General features: G+C 45.0%; 1 protein-coding gene across 1 annotated transcript in view; it reads right to left on the reverse strand.

Annotated features, from left to right (window-relative positions):
- LOC144694428 (inactive carboxypeptidase-like protein X2) overlaps positions 1-17,241 on the reverse strand; it is a 233,290-nt gene that overhangs the window by 207,712 nt on the left and 8,337 nt on the right. The window lies entirely within an intron of this gene.

The raw sequence follows: 17,241 nt of genomic DNA on the forward strand, positions 1-17,241 counted from the left end.
GGCTAAGGAAAAGCTTCATGAAACCTGCAGGGCCAAAAATGATCTTTACTGTGGAGTCCTGACCAAGGCTTTTATTCTTGTCCATGTGGCTGGTATGAATTTTGAAGTATTCCTGCTCACACAGGCAAGTAGCGGTACTTTCACACTTAAATGTCTTAACAGATACCATTCATGACTCCATTCACCCCTCTTATCCCACCTGTAAATGAGGTTTATACAAATGTCTCCTACCCGCTTGCCCATTGCGCCCATGCAACGTCCTGAAGATCGCAAGGGCCCCGAAAAATTGCAGGCAATTGCTGCCTCAAGGGCCTTAAGTACATGATTAATGGTGGGCACACAACTGAGAATATCACGCACCAGCCCAGCTAAATATCGCAATATCGTGCGGTGACATCAGGATGCTCGCCCGACATCACCGCACGTCATTTTACGTGCCAACGTGTGGGGTCGGGCCCCGCACGCCAACGGGAAAACTCTGGTCCATATGTAAACCATCAGGTAAATGATTTAAAACCCATAAGCAGATTTAAAACCCCCAGAGGAGTAGCCAGTAAGAATTAGTAGGTGATGTAATAATAGCTTAACTTCTCCGGACTCCAGAAATGGAGGAGATGTTGAAATGATTGTGTCTTATGCTATTGCTCCTTTTTAAAAATTCTTTCATGGGATATGGGCATCGTTGACATGGTCAGCATTTGTTGCCCATCCCTAATTTCCCTTGAACTGAGAGGCTTGCTAGGCCAGTTCAGAGGGCAGTTAAGAGTTAACCACATCACTCTGGATCTGGAGTCACATAGAGACTAGACCAGGTAAGGATGGCAGATTTCATACCCTAAAGGACGAGTGAACCAGATGGGTTTTTATGACTATCGATGATAATTTTATGGTAACCATCACTGAGACTAGCTTTATGTTTCAGATTTATTATTTGAATTTAACTTTCACCAGCTGCCATGGTGGGATTTGAGCCAATGCCACCAAAGGATTAGCCTGGGCTTATTGCTATTGGTTGTGCTTTAAAATAGTCTCTGAAAACCAGTTTGCTGATTCAAGAAGGAAGGAGTGCATTGAGTTCAGATTTAATTATTTTATACAGAGCTGTGTGAACACATGGAACAGATCTCACCAAGGAACAGTGACAGACACTGGAAAAATTTTATGCAAGGATACCCCAGTTCCTATACTTCCCTACGTAATTATATGTCTATTTTCACTGCCAGCAGACACCCTGGAGGTAATGTTAACTTCTATGGCCAGATGAAAAATGGGCGAAAGCGAATTGGTCACCATTTTACACCCTGCTTAACTTTCTTTTCTATTCTGGAAAAGATGAATCAAAAGTTTAAAATCAAATTGAAAGTTTCCCCCCAACCCTACCCCACCCTGCTTCTCAAGCATGGTGATATTTGACAGTCTCGTGTGAATTAATTTTGAGAATACGCAATACAATTTCCTGTAGACACAAACTTACTGCACAAAAACTTCCTAACTGGCGATCTCACTCAGAGAGGCAAGAACAGCTAGGTGTGAAAAATAGAAAAGATGCACCCCCTGCTGCAATGTGGAGTATAATTTTGTGATTGGGGCAGAAAAGAACAACTTGATTCGATATGTAGCAATTGTTTACTGGATCTGGCAGTGCTAGAAGCTGAATCTGAGGCCACAATTTAAATCTACCCACCTGGCAGAAACCAAGCTGGCTAGTGGGGGCAGGGTAAGCGGTGATAAAGCCACAATACCTGCTTGAAATAAAGACTAATACTGGCTTCTTCCAACAGGGTTTTATTTTTGGTCCATAAAACTCTACAGTGAACTTGTTTCACCTACGTTCAAATAGGTATTTGGCTAGTTAACTAATAATTATCAATTGAACACCTTGTGAGTTAACTGTTTCCTTCCCCAACAGGGGGTGGTGATGGGAGGGCAGTTCAAACAAGGACAACAAATTACCCTCCCCCCTCACCTGAGAACTAACTGTTTTCTTGTGGGTTTGATTTTGTTTTCAGCAGGCATGCAGGCCATCTGTGGGAAGACAGTGGGGTCCTGCATTAAACATGCAGACAGAGTCCTGATGACATCATCGTGAACCGACTGCAATTTCAACCTGAGGCCTGAGCGGGTGACCAAAGCTGCCAAGAGCTGCATCGTAGACCAGAAGAGGCCCAAAGAGTTAAATCGTTTTAATTTTTTTTTAGGTTGCACGATGAATACTGATTAGATTTCTCCTCAAATAACAATCAGGTTCCTATGCATATCATTGGATATTTGCATATTAGAAGGGAGCTACCACCTGAAACAAGCAGGCATTTCAGCTGCCCAGTGGTTATAGGCCTGTTTCAAAATGGGGGTTGACCAATCATTGGGGTTAACAGTGTGGGAAGGCAACTGACTCCATAGTAATAGGTAGTGCAGAGGATGTAGAGGAGGAGGAACTTAGAACAATCACCATCACTAGAGAAGAAGAACTGAGCAAACTATTCGGATTAAAGGGTGACAAATCCCCAGGACCTGATGGCCTACATCCCAGGGTCTTAAAGGAAGTGGCAGCGGAGATAGTGGATGCATTGGCTATAATATTCCAAAATTCCCTGGACTCTGGAAAGGTTCCAGTGGATTGGAAAAATGCTAATATAACATCCTTATTCAAAAAGGGGGGAAGGCGGAAAGTAGGAAACTATAGACCAGTTAGTTTAACGTCTGTCGTTAGGAAATTGTTGGAATCCATTATTAAGGAAATAGTAATGGGGCATTTGGAAAGTCAAAATGCAATCCATCAGAGTCAGCATGGTTTCATGAAGAGTAAATTGTGTTTGACTAATTTGCTAGAGTTCTTTGAAGATGTGAAAAGCAAAGTGGATAATGGGGATCCTGTAGATGTAGTATATCTGGACTTCCAGAATGCCTTTGATTAGATGCCGCACAAAAGATTGATACACAAGATAAGATCACACGGAGTTAGGGGTAATATATTAACTTGGATAGAGGATTGGCCAGCCAACAGAAAGCAGAGAGTCGAGATAAATGGGTCTTTTTCTGGATGGTAAGCTATAACTAGTGGGGTGTTACAGGGTTCGGTCCTTGGGCCCCAACTATTTACAATCTATATTAATGACTTGGATTCAGGGATAGAAGGTACTATAGCTAAATTTGCAGATGACACCAAAATAGGTGGGAAAGTAAGTTGCAAGGAAGATATAAGAAATTTACAAATGGATATGGACAGGTTATGTGAATGGGCCAAAATTTGGTAGATGGAGTTTAACGTGGATAAGTGTGAGGTTATCCATTTTGGTCAGAAGAATAAAAAGGCGACTTATTATTTAAATGGAGAGAAACTTCAGAATGCTTCAGTGCAGAGGGATCTGGGTGTCCTTGTGCATGAATCGCTGAAAGCTAGTATGCAGGTACAGCAGGTAATAAGGAAGGCAAATGGAATTTTGGCATTTATTGCTAAAGGAATAGAGTATAAAAATAGGGAAGTGTTGTTGCAACTGTACAAGGCATTGGTGAGACCGCACCTGGAATACTGTGCACAGTTTTTGTCCCCTTACTTGAGGGAGGATGTAGTTGCATTGGAGGCGGTTCAAAGGAGATTCATTAGATTGATTCCAGAGATGCGGGGCTTGTTTTATGAGGAGAGATTGAGCAGTTTAGTAGGATGAGAGGAGATCTAATTGAGGTACATAAGATGCTAAAGGGGATAGACAAAGTAGATGTGGAGCGGATGTTTCCCCTTGTGGGGCATTCTAGAACGAGAGGCCATAGTTTTAGGCTAAGGGGTGGTAGATTTAAATCAGAAATGAGGAGGAATTACTTTTCTCAAAGGGTCGTGAATCTGTGGAATTCACTACCTCAGAGTGCAGTGGATGCCGGGACGCTGAATAAATTTAAGGAGGAGATAGACAGATTTTTAATTAGTAGTGGGTTGAAAGGTTATCAGGAGAGGGTGGGAAATTGGAGTTGAGGCCAAAATGAGATCAGCCATGATTGTATTGAATGGCAGGGCAGGCTCAAGGGGCTCAATTGCCTACTCCTGCTCCTAGTTCTTATGTTCTTATTTATAGGCCCTCACTACCCTATTAATGCCAATTTTATCAAAGGAAAATCAAGCCCAATGTTTGTGAATAGCACAAAAATTTCCAAATGGAAAAGTTTAGATCATTTTTTAACTGTGGTTAGTTCGTTTTCTTTTGATTCATAGAAGCTAACAGCTTAAGAGCCATAAAGAATCATGCAGAAGTTCATGATCGAACAGTTCTGCAAGATTGCCATTTTTGTTGTCAGGTTTAACTCCATGCTAACACCAATAACTAGGATAATAATTCCAGTTATTATTCTAAATGGTAGTTCAAACTGCTCTGAATGATAGATACTTGAGATGTCTGCTTTGGGAATATAAAATGGTTTGCGGTCTGACAGGTAATAATGAAGCGGAATTCAACAATATGGCTCACAACAAGGCCAGTTCACAAGATGAAGTGAGCGAAAAGAGGTCGCCAAACACTCCCCTCATTACAAGTGAGTGAAAGAATGCATGAGAGTAAAAACAGGCCAATCCATTTTAGATCCACATTCCACTTTTTCCTCATATTAGTAAGAGGAAAATGTACCCAAAAGTAAGTAGACAATTTTGAACCCATTTGAGAGAAGATATGCAAATTATTTGGAAAGCCGTATAAATGAAAAAAATGTATCAGTGGAACAGTAAACAGTTAATAGGTGAAAAGACTTACTTGAGAAGATTCCAAGGTATGATTGGCTGCCTACATGAGGCATGGGATTGCAACAGTTTTTGCTTCATTGACATTGAAAGATGTCAAAATGTGCCAGACGAATTTTCCAGGCTTTCACTATGAAACGATGCAGAGCTTTAGAAAAGCACAACTGGGGTTTGAGGAAAACACCATCTCCCCTGGAAAATGAAAGTATGCTAAAATACTTCTCTCTGATTTATGTCCGCAAGGTCAAAAATGCACAGCCATATGTTTAACTCATTATTTCCCATTCTTCAAAATTAACCAGGACAACTTCAAGGGTTAGTAAAATATGTTTCCAAGGAGAGGAGGAAAAATTGCCCAAGCATCGATCTCATGTATCTCCTGGTTTTAGAAGCTAAGTCAGTAAAGACCTTGGAGTAGATCTCCTGGCCAGCATGATGCACCATGTGCTTTCCTCTGAGGTATGCGCTGTGCCAGTATCTGAGCTGATGACTGCCAGTGTCAGATCAGGTGAAGGTGCTTCTTCCTCGGAGCGCCAATCTTCCTCTGGGCCTTCATTGTCCTGAGGCATCACTGGCTGGCCAGGCAGCAGAACTTGGGTATCTGAAAGCTTAAAAACACAAGAGGCAGGATTTTACGTTCGTCGGGCAGACACACGCCCCCACTCGGTCAGGCGAGCGTCCCGACATCATTGCACACTCTCGCGATCTTTCAGTCAGTGGGCGCACGCGAGAGTTGGCAGCATGCCCGCCAACATTTAAGAGGCCTATTAAGACCCTTAAGCAAGCAATCAATTTGTATTTTTCGCTGCCCGCTCAACAGTTCAGTTGGCGGGTGGGCGGGAGGAGGTTTCCAACAGCAAATATAAAACCAGTAAAAAAAAATGTTGCCACAATTTCGAACATGACCCTCTTTATGTGACTGAGTTACATGTAGGAAAATGTTTATTTCATCTTAAAAATTTTTATTGGTCAGTGTCCAATTCTTCAGCTCCCTGAGGCAGCTCTGTGCCCTTAGGGAGCTGTCAGCACGCACCCCACCCCGTGCATGTGCAGACTTCTGCACTCACTCTCCTCCTGCCCCGACCCTGGCAGAGCCTTTCACGCTGGCTGGCCATTCATTGGCTCCCGGGCCCACCCACTGCGCCTGCCCGACAACTCAAAAATCCTGCCCTAGGTGTGTGGCAATTGGCCAGATTAGATCCGTCCTGCTTTTTCTTCTCAGGGCATACCGGGGCAGCTTTCCACATTGACGGGTAGATGCTAATGCTGGAGCTGTACTGGAACAGCTTGGCTGGAGGCACGGCTTGTTCTGGAGCACAAGTCTTCAGTTTTTTGCTGAGGTGTTGCATGCAGGGCCCAAAGTCTTTACAGTAACCAGTGCCTTCAGCCGTTTCTTGCTATCACATGGAGCGAATCCAATTGGCTGAAGACTGGCATCTGTGATGCTAGGGACCTCAGGAGGATGTCGAGGTGGATCATCCACTCGGCACTTCTGGCAGCAGATGGTTGCAAATGCTTCAGCCTTTTCTTTTGCACTGATGTGCTGGGATCCCCCGTCATTGAGGATGGGGATATTTGTGGAGCCTTCACCTCCAGTGAGTTGTTTAATTCATGGCTGGATGTGGCAGGACTGCAGAGCTTTGACATGATCTATTGGTTGTGAAATCATTTAGCTCTGTCTAACACATGCTGCCTCCATGTTTGGCACGCAATTAGCCTGTGTTGTAGCTTCGCCAAGTTGGCACCTCATTTTTAGGTAGGCCTGGTGCTGCCCCTGGCATGCCCTCCTACCCTCTTCATTGAACCAGGGTCGATACCCCAGCTTGGTGGTAATGGTAAAGTGGGGGGGATATGGCGGGCCATGAGGTTACTGATTGTGGTTGAGTACAATTCTGCTGCTCGCTTTATGGATATTCAATTTTGAGTTGCTAGATCTGTTCTGAATCGATCCTGTTTGGCACAGTGGTAGTGCCTCACAACATGATGGAGGGTATCCCCAGTGTGAAGACGGGATTTTGCCTTCGCAAGAACTGTGCGGTGTCACTCCTGCTGATACTGTCATGGACAGATGCATCTGCAACAGCTAGCTTGGTGAGGATGATGTCAAGTGTGTTTTTTTTCCCCTTGTTGGATCCCTCACTACCTGTTCCAGCAGAGTCTAGCATATATGTTCTTTAGGACTCAGTCAGCTCAGGCAGTTGTGGTGCTGCTGAGCCACTCTTGGTAATGGACATTGATGACCCCCTCAGAGTTTTTGCCATCCTCAGTGTTTCCCCCAAGTGGTGTTCAACATGGAAGAATGCTGATTCATTGGTTGAGACAGGGCAGTAGGTGGTAATCAGCAGAAGATTTCCTTGCCATATTTGACCTGATGCCATGAGACTTCAGGGAGTCCAGATCCAATGTTGAGGACTCTCAAGGCAGCTCCCTCCCAACTGCATACCATTGTGCTGCCGCCTCTGCTGAGTTGGCTCACTAATGCTCGGTTAGGGTTCCACCAGGGCCACCTGGCTCCTGATCTCATTACAGCCTTGGTCCAAACATGGACAAAAGAGCTGAATTCAAGAGGTAAGAGTGACTGCCCTTGACATCAAGGCAGCATTTGACTGAGTGTGGCATCAAGGCACCCTAGCAAAGCTGAAGTCAATGGGAATCAGGGGAAAGCTTTCCACCAGTTGGAGTCATATCTAACACAAAGGAAGTTGCTTCTGGTTGTTGGAGGCCAATCATCTTAATCCAAGGACATCACTGTAGGGGTTCCTCAGGGTAGTGTCCCAGGCCCAACCATCTTCAGCTGCTTCATCAACGAACTTCCTTCCATCATAAGGTCAGAAGTGGGTATGTTCATTGATGCATACATAATGTTCAGCACCATTCGCGACTCCTCAGACACTGAAGCAGTCCATGTCCATATGCAGCAAGACCAAGACAACATTCAGGCTTTAACTGATAAATGGCAAGTAACATTCGGCCACACAACTGCCAGGTAGTGGCCGTCTCCAGCAATAGACAATCTAACCATCTCCCCTTGACATTCAATGGCATTACCATGACTGAATCCCCACTATCAAAATGCTGGGGATTACCATTGACCAGAAACTGAACTGGACTAGCCATATAAATACTGTGGCTGCAAGAGTAAGTCAGAGGCTGGGAATTCTGTAAAACAGTAACTCAACTGCTGATTCCTCAAAGCCTGTCCACCATCTACAAGGCACAAGTCAGGAGTGTGATGAAATATTCTCCACTTGCCTGGATGAGCACGACTCCAACAACACTCAAGAAGATCAACACCATCTAGGACAAAGGGGCCACTGGATCGGCACCCAACATCTTAAAAATTCACTCCCTCCACCACCAACGCAAAGTGGCAGCAGTGCATACCATCTACAAGATGCACTACAGCAACTCATCAAGGCTCCATTGACAGCAGCTTCCAACCTCCTGCCTCTACTACCTAGAGGGACAAGGGCAGAAGACTCATGCGAACACCACAACCTGAAGTTTCCCTCCAAGGCACACATCATCCTGACTTAGAAATATATTGCCATTCCTTCACTGTTGTGGGATCAAAATCCTGGAACTCCCTAACAGCACTGTGTGTATACCTGCACCAGATGGACTGCAGCAGTTCAAGGGCAATTATGGATGCGCAACAAATACTGGGCTAGCAACACCCACATCCCATGAAAGAATTTTTAAAAATGAGTGCAGCTGTTAGGATTGATATTTGAAATGTGTTCATTGATTGACCTTGACCACTCTTGTGAGGTCATTGAACTTTTTCCAGTACTGTAACCAAGTCCTTGTGGCCAGATTCACGTCTGTGGCTATCTGCTCTCACTCCCTCCTATGTGCCTTCTGGAAGGCCTCCTGTCCCCCTGTGGCAAGATGACCTCTCTGCTCCTTTCCTCCTACACAAAGGCCTCCAATGATGTATCTGGGAACCTAGGAGCCCACACTCTGACCTGCTGCTTCATTGTTCATGGTGTCTTCCTAATTTCCAGCCCCTACTGCAGCCAGAATGCATCTTCCCTCCAAGAAGTGTATGCTAGCTTTAATTGGTAGTAGTTTGGTATGAACCTGGGTCTCCTGCTGAGCATGCAGCCATTCTGCAGCGTGGTTAGCACTGGTTGTACACCACTATCATGCAAGGAGTTTGCATGTAATCTTCCATCGAGCATGGGTTAATTGTGCATCACAATCTTTGCACCCATTAATGCACCTTAGCAGATTTTTCCTCCAGCAAACTCTACTTGGAATTAGCTTATTTTTAAAACAGGAGCTTACACAGCCCCTTGTGATCAAACCTGACTTAGACCAATCTAAATCAAGCTGAGTCTGAAGTACATAGAATTATATGGAATTTTGCTTCCTGTCCAAATGTCCACTCACAGCACAGAACACCGTATAATTGACAAACTACTGTAGGAAGTGTACACTTTGAAGAAATATATAAAGACTCATGCACTTGAGACTATGATTATTTTATTCATTATTTTAACTAATCGGAATTATGAGCTGCGACTTTGCGAGACTGCTGTGTGGGTGCACCCTTGCAGCAGCAAGGAAGACTGGTTGCAGCAAATTCTCTGTGGAAAATTTTTCCCCTTCATTTGAATGGGCTTCCTGAACATGCAAAACATGCAAAAACGACCTGGCAAAGTGTGCTATTGGCTGAGGGTTCAAACATCTGACCAGAGATCAACTCTTACAGAATTAACACAATTTTGCCATTCTTGCTTAAAGTTCTACAGAAAAGGAAATCGATACACGTGGAAATGTGGGCTTGGCCTTGTAGTGTAATGGATTAATAGAAGGGATATGCCAACGAGTGATGCAGACTATGATGTATCTGTAACATAAGCAGTCATGTACTAGAGACTCTACAGCAGACAGGCAGCGCTCAGGGGAGATGTGCCTACTCAGTAACCAATTTGTATATATTGTACATAGTGTAAATAAACCAATTTGAAGTCACTACCTGAGTGAGGCTACAGCCCCTCTTCATAAAGTACACGACCAAGCATGCCCATGAAGCAGGTGCTACTGTAAATGCAGAGATATAAACATCATGGAGGGAAGGATCGTGAATTGATACACTCATGCTTGCCTGCTTCACACAGATTCACAAAATTGTGTGGGATTCCATTTAACTAAAGATCCAATTATGGTGATTTCTAATAGATCAAGGATTAACCCAGTGAGAAAGTATTTTTCCTGCAAGAGGATTTCTGACTGAGGGACAAAATAACGCACTTCATTTGTTAATCTTTCAGTAGAGACTTTTCTTGCTTCTTTCACCCTTTTTGGTGTGATTGAAAGATAATTGCAGGGCCATTCTAAATGCTTCAGGCGAGGGAGGGTGTCTGCAGTATAAACAATGTGCTTAAATAGCATCAAGATCTCCTAACATATTTGCAATGTGTAAAAGTTGCTTCCTCTGAGCTTTTCCCCGTATGCTGGAAGTCAGAAATAGAGATTGCAATGGTCCTTTCAGTGATTTAACATGGCAGGTTAGATACAAGAGCAAACATATGGCTAATGAAAAGAACACACTTTGCGTTAGTTTTCACTTCTGAAGAAAACACCGCAATCTTGATACTATTGGATAGATGTACTGCTAAATTGCTACAAAGCAGAAGTGGCTTAGAGTTAAGGCACTTTAACTGGATAATGCTGCTGTACCTAGTTCCATTTATCCACTGTGTTTCCTGAAATGGGAGATCTCATATGTTTATTCGTTCAAATTGTTGTTGTTTATGTTGGCTTCAGTCGAAACAAGGAAGGTTCATACTGTCCCATTATTTAAGGAGGAGAAGAAATCAGACACTAGGAACCACAACAAATCAGTTTGATGTCAGTTGTATGAAAGCTGCAAGAAGGCATTATATGGGATGTGATTTATGACCACTTAGATAGTTCAGCAGTTTCTAACAAGGCTTCAGGAAATAGAAGTCCTAACTCACTAATCTGATTGAATTTTTTGAGGAAGTGAACAACATATTGGATGATAGCAGTTCTGTTCATTTTATAAACTTTGATTCTCAAAAAAAACATAAAGGCATAAAGAGCTTTATAAGAGGCTATTTGAAAAGATTAGATCGCATGGAATGATTGGACAAATATACACTGGATAAGAATTGTAATCCTTGGGGGAATTTTTGTCATTAATGTCGGCAGCTTTGAATGAATCCTGGTCACATGTTGAGTTTTACAAGGATCTGTGTTGGGATTGTTGCTTTTCATTATTTTCAATAATAATCAATATGAGGCAACTAATAGGAAAGTCAAATTGGACCACACATTTCAGCAGATTAAATGTGCTCTTCAATTCATCCTGATCCAATATGAAATCCCATCCCAAATGCCAGAGATGGGATCTATTGTCCAGCTGAATGCATCCAAAGCAGTGGCACTGAATCTAGGAGCCCTCTCCTTTCCTTGCAATGACATGACTTCTCTTTCAATGTTCAAGACCAATAATGCAGCATCCTGCAGCGCACTGCTGCAGCTTCCCTTTTAGAGGGTCTGTGCCTTTAAACACGGGAGGCTGCCTCGAACACATGCATTCTATTGAACTCTAATCAGCCCGCTGGAGTGCATAAAATGCCAGCACTGAAATGGACACCAGGACTGCTTTGTGGTCACACCTTTTGATGCCACAATCATGGAACTGAGGTGGGTGGATGAACTTTCTCTCTTAACCACCCTGTTTCCAATGGATGTGAGGGCAACGCAATTCCGCACCCACTGACTGACCGCCCCCCCCCCGCTCCCCACTGTTCAATGCCTGTGGGATAAGATTATCAAATTTTTGTGGGACCAAAATATCATTTTGATCAACAAGTGTTAAACATAGCATGAAACATTTTACCAAATAGAGATATATGCTTCGTTGTTCTTCAATAACCCGCTCTAAAATTAATCTTTGCTGGCTTCAGCAATTTTCAATTTAAGAAAAGATTATATCAAGCAAAGAGTCATGAAATGGCAAGAGGAAGTGCCATTGGATCAGTTATCTAAGTCCAGTCATACTCTGAGAAAATGGGAATTTTAAAAGTTTGCAAAACTTTAAAAAACAGCAAAATGGGAAAGTGAAAGAAATGGGATGCAGAGGGAAGAACTGATCTTCTAAGTGAAAGTTATAAAACAGATAAAAATAAAGGAAATTAAAGGCATTATGAACAGACATCTGCTCAGTGTGGAGATGCTATAAATAAGCACACCAAATTCCATCTGCAAAAGCTTGGATTACAAGTCAGAACAATAATGTATTGAGGCCAGTTCTGCAATATTGGCCACCCTACCTCAAAAAGGATAAAGGTGCCTTGGCAATGTTTCAGAGAAAATGGCTGAGTTAATTCCAGGCCTTGGGGGGCTCAGTTTAGAAGAAAGGTTCAAGCAGCTGAAGTTATTTTCACATAAAGCTGAGCAGAGTCACATTATGGGTCTTTAAAGTAATAGAAAATATGTATTATGCTGAAGTAAACAAAATGTTCAACTTGCGCAATGAGCGTCAAAATAAAGATCATAAATAAATATTCAAAAGCCTCAAGCACAGTTAAAAATGGGGATTCTCCATAAATTGATGAACCACCTTACCTTAGGATTTCCAGTCCCCTCACACCAGTTCATCCGAGGCAGATGGGGCTGGAAAAGTGCTCAAGGATTCAATCTGCCATGTGCCGTCTACTTATTATTCTGGAGTGAGGACATACCAGCATAAAATATATCAGTCCTTATGTGGGCAGGTGCTTGATAAACACACTGAAATGAGGGAAACACAACTATCTTTTCCTACCGTTTGTCCTGTTTGAAAGCTGAACATCAAGAGCACCTGTTAAGATCCAGTATCCAGCCTTCAAAGACTCGTAGCGAGGGCATCAATAGTTTCTTTAAAGAAGGACCTGTGTACTTGGTCTCAGATCGTGTCATGCATCAGCTTTTTTCCAATTTCCAATATTTTTTATGCAGCTCAGATATAACTTTCAGGAGGCTTGCCACAGTTTCTGGCCCCAATTCCTACATTACATCAGTGACCACAATTCAAGAAGCACTTAATTAGTTGTAAAGCACTTTGGGACATCCTGAGGTCATGAAAGATGCTATATAAATGCAAGCCTTTCTTTCCTTCTATGTCAGGGAGCCCATGTCTAGTAGTCAATTTGGATCAGTGGAGCTTCATTGTTCTGTCCTGCACCACTAGGCAATGCAACCCAATTGAAAAGCCTAAGCCACTGACTTTCTTCAGCAGAAAAAGAGCAAGCACCTTTGTGTACCTGAAATAGAGAATCAACAGGTGGTCATGAAAAGAGGAGAGTTCGTGATAAAGTTATTATACGTGGACACATGACAGCACTTAATTGGCTGTAAAGTGCTTTATGGGCTAAATGGCTTTTCTCACCTCCAGACCCGCTTATGTTTTTAAGACACAAGTGCATTTGACTCTGGTGAATATGCTTAAATTGAATGGCATTCATATACAAGTATGCCTCATGAATTCTTAATGGAAGCTAACCATTGACAGTAGATGTCATAAGTAAAAGCAATAAATAATACTGGAACATGAATATTTCTGCTGCGTTAAACATGTTTTTAACCAGAATGTGCTTAAAAATGTAAAAAAAAATGTTCTTGCTGTCATTAGTAGGCTTTAGCCGGGCAATAGGCATTGTCCATTCAGTATTATCTCTTTTAATTCATGTTATCATCATTATCTGTAGCATAGATTAAACAAGCCTTTAAAATGAGACCCATTTATCCAAATCAGAGCAAACATCAAATCATAACAAATCTGTAATTCTGTCAGATAAGTGATCTTTTATTTTAATCAAATGCTTTTCTTCTTCTGGACTAAAGTAATATCAAAATAATTGTTCGCTGCTTATGGCTAATTACACGAAGCAAATTATTTTAACCCTTTTCCAATCAAATGAACAAATCAAACTATTATCCCAATTTCCCTCAATACTCCTGAAGTCAGTGACTCTTCCTGCTCCAGGAAAGAATGCCAAGTGTAGTACCCGCCTGCCTAAAGACTACCAGAACTAAAATTAGCAACTTCAGTACAGACTAGGGTTTGAACCTCATTTACCATTCTGATCCTAAAGGTACAATACAACGCCAAGATAAGGACTCATCCACTGAGTCATCAGACTATCCCGATATGAGGAAAATCATAAGGGCATCAGAAATTTCTAAGATTAAATTGAGAAAATTGAGCATCTAAAATATGTGCATCAAGTTTTTATCTTGTCATGATGCAGTTATGCATTCAAGCTTTAGGGAGAAACCCTAAGGGCAGAAATTTTCCCGCATCGGGCAGGCTCGGCGGGAGCGGGCAGGGGCGGTCAGCAACCCGACCATCGCCCGCGATCGGATGCGCACCGCCATTTTACGCGGGCAGGCCCACCCAGCGTAATACGCATCTCCGGGATCAACGTGGAGGGGGGGGGGTGCGGGGACGAGGGTGGGAGCTCAATGTCTGCCAATGGCGACCCAACGGCCTATTAAAAACCAGCGCAGGCAGCCATGCGAAGGCTGCCATTGACTTTGCAGTACTGTAGCGATGCAGAACAGGGCAGGCAGGAGGGCAGGTTGGCGGGGCAGTCGGCCCCGAGGTTTTCTGGCGAGTGTCTCGCTGCCCTCCTGGACGAGGTGGCAGCACGCCGGGATATCCATGTCCCAAGGGACGGGAGGAGGAGGCACCCCCCCTACCAACTCACCAACAATGCCTGGGAGGAGGTGGCATCCAGGGTGAGCTCCCATGATGCAGTGAGGCTCACATGGGTACAGTGCCGTAAGCGGCTCAATGACCTCCTGCAATTGAGTAGAGTGAGCACCATGTTGGATTGGGTCACTTAGCACAGCAGTTAGGAGCACCCCCCCCCAACCCCCAACACCACCAGACCTCAGAGCTCTTAGAGTGTGAATGGCCAATGTCAAGGAGGCAGCATCTGGGCAAGGGGGTGAGCCCTGGCTGCTCGGAATGAGTGTCTTGAGGCTTCAGGGTCACGAATCGGCTGAGCCCTGCAAGGTTTTCCTCAGGTGGGGGTGGCAAGGCTGCAATGGCAATGCAGGTACAGGGTGGACTAATCAATGCTCCTCTCTCCTTTCAGGAGAAGACAGCCCACAATAACGCAGAGAGGCAGCGGACTGGCGGAGGACCACCCCACCTTCTAATCTTGATCAGATACGAGCAGGAGGCACTGGAGCTGGAGAGGCGCCATGCGCCTAGGTCAACTGGCCACGGTGAGGTTGAGGTGCCACAGGGAGGTAAGAGTAGAGTGCACTGAGGTCAGAATGTCTGTCATAGCAACCATTCCACTGTTGTCTCTATATTGATGTGAGCTTTGAACATGGAATCCCCATTGATAATGGAAAGACGAGGGCACCTTGATCCGGGTGCCAGGCTTGCACAGTAACAGTGTAATGACTTCAACTAATTACATGTCCTTGTTCTTCCTTTCAGGCTCACCAGAAGACCCTCAAGGTCAAAAGCCTGAAAGACCACTGTTCACCCAGAAGACACAGAGGATATAAACGCATCAGCATCACACCCTCTGAGCCAGGCAGGGGCCAGCACAGACACCAGCACCTCGGTGGAAATTAGGTCGTCGGCTAGTATCTCGGTGCACAGCAATGAGGGCACTTCACACTCACTTGAGGTGCAGGCGGAGGCAGAGAGTGCCCAGGGCACCAGCAGTCAAAGGACTGCTGGGGATCAGGAACATGCTCAGTCGGTGGCTGATGATGTGTCTCTGGAGTCGTCCCTGAGGCAGCAGATGCCGGAAGTCCAGCAGAGTGTGGAGGATCTGGCGGAGATACATGAGGGAATGCATGCCATGGTCTCCATTGTGGAGGAACCCATGTGGAGCATGAGCAATGCAATGACCCTCATGGCCGAGCACACTGCCTCCTCCATGGAGAGAGTGGCGACTCTCATGGAGAGGCTGCTCCAGGAGCTCAATAGGGCTTCCTGGGGATGCGCTCGGACCTGCAAGCCCTCACACCGTCAATGACCTCAGGTCGTCACTGTCAGTGTGGGAGATGGATTGGGCACCCAGTATCCCAGCTAGGTGCCCGTCCATCAATGGTGAGCAGGGAGGTCCAAAGCGACCTGACATTGGCGCACAAACTGCTTGTCGTCTCTGCGGGCTCCGCTCAGGGCGCTCCGGATGATGGCAGCAACTCCTCCACCCCTCTGCCAGTGACCATGGAATCCGATGAAGCTGTGGCAACTGTGGAGATGCCAGCCATGCCACTGTCCGCTCCCTCCCGGGCAGGGCCAGCAGAGGCTCCATGGGCCAGAGGACACCCGCCAAGGTCATCAAGGCCAACAGGACAGCAGAGTGAGCAGGCTGTCTCCAATGCCGGTGCCAGCGAGGGGGGAGTACCTAGATGTAGCACCCTTAAATGTTAATGTAATTCACCTTAGGTGCTTTATCAGCAGTGTTATTTTTTTGCCCCACTTATAAGTTTTTTATAAGTAGGTGTGATGGAGAACACCCTTACATTTAATTGGATTTATGTATGCCTGGCACCACATCAGTAAATGTGTTTGTTTTCAGCAAGCCTCTGGGTGCTTCATCAGTTCTGCAGGTGAAGGGGAACCCATGATATTGTGAGTGACCTGTTTGTCATCGAGCTTTATTGAAATGGCACATAGTTCATGTTGTTCACCAAGGAAATGTTCCTGTCAGGTATTGAGTATGGAAGCGACAGTCCTGGCATGTGGTGGTGGTTCATCTTTGCTAGGCTAGCTGAAGGAGTGCTGGATCAAAGCCTCGCAGGTGTCCCTGCCTCCCAGGAGGTTGCCCAGGTCAGCGTCTATCCCCTCAGCATTCTCCAGAGCGTGCTCGCCCTTGCACTCACTACTGGACTCAGCGTGTGCTGCCAGAGCAGCAGCGTCTACATCTTCTTCCTCCACTGCATCCCCCCTTTCCTGTGCCTGAATATGGAGAGCGCAGCATGTAACCACTATCAGCGACACACAATCTGGGAGGTATTGCAGTGCATCCCCTGAAAAGTCGAGGCATCGGAAACGCATCTTAAGAAGACTGATGGTTCTCTCCACCACAGCCCTTGTGGAGGCGTGGCTCCTATTGTACCACTGCTCGGCCTCTGTTTTTGGATGGCGGAGAGGTGTCATGAGCCACCTTTTGAGGGGATAGCCCTTGTCACCCAGCAGCCAACCATCCAGTCAGGCTGGATCACGGAAGAGCCTCGGCACCTGGGAGTGTCTCAGGATGTAAGAGCCATGGGAGCTGCCTGGGTACCTTGCACAGACTTGCAGAATCTGCATCCTGTGATCACACACTACCTGCATGTTCATGGAGTGGAATCCCTTCCTGTGGATGAAGACTCCCGGCTCACTCGCTGGTGCCATGATGGCCACATGTGTGCAGTCGATTGCATCCTGGATGTGGGGGAACCCAGCAATCGCTGCAAAGCCTCTGGCTCGCTCTGCCTGGCTGGCCTTGTCCATGTGGTAGTGAATGAAAGTCAATGCACAC

The sequence above is a fragment of the Cetorhinus maximus genome, chromosome 20 (assembly GCF_964194155.1).
Source record: "Cetorhinus maximus chromosome 20, sCetMax3.hap1.1, whole genome shotgun sequence".
Taxonomy (NCBI): domain Eukaryota; kingdom Metazoa; phylum Chordata; class Chondrichthyes; order Lamniformes; family Cetorhinidae; genus Cetorhinus; species Cetorhinus maximus.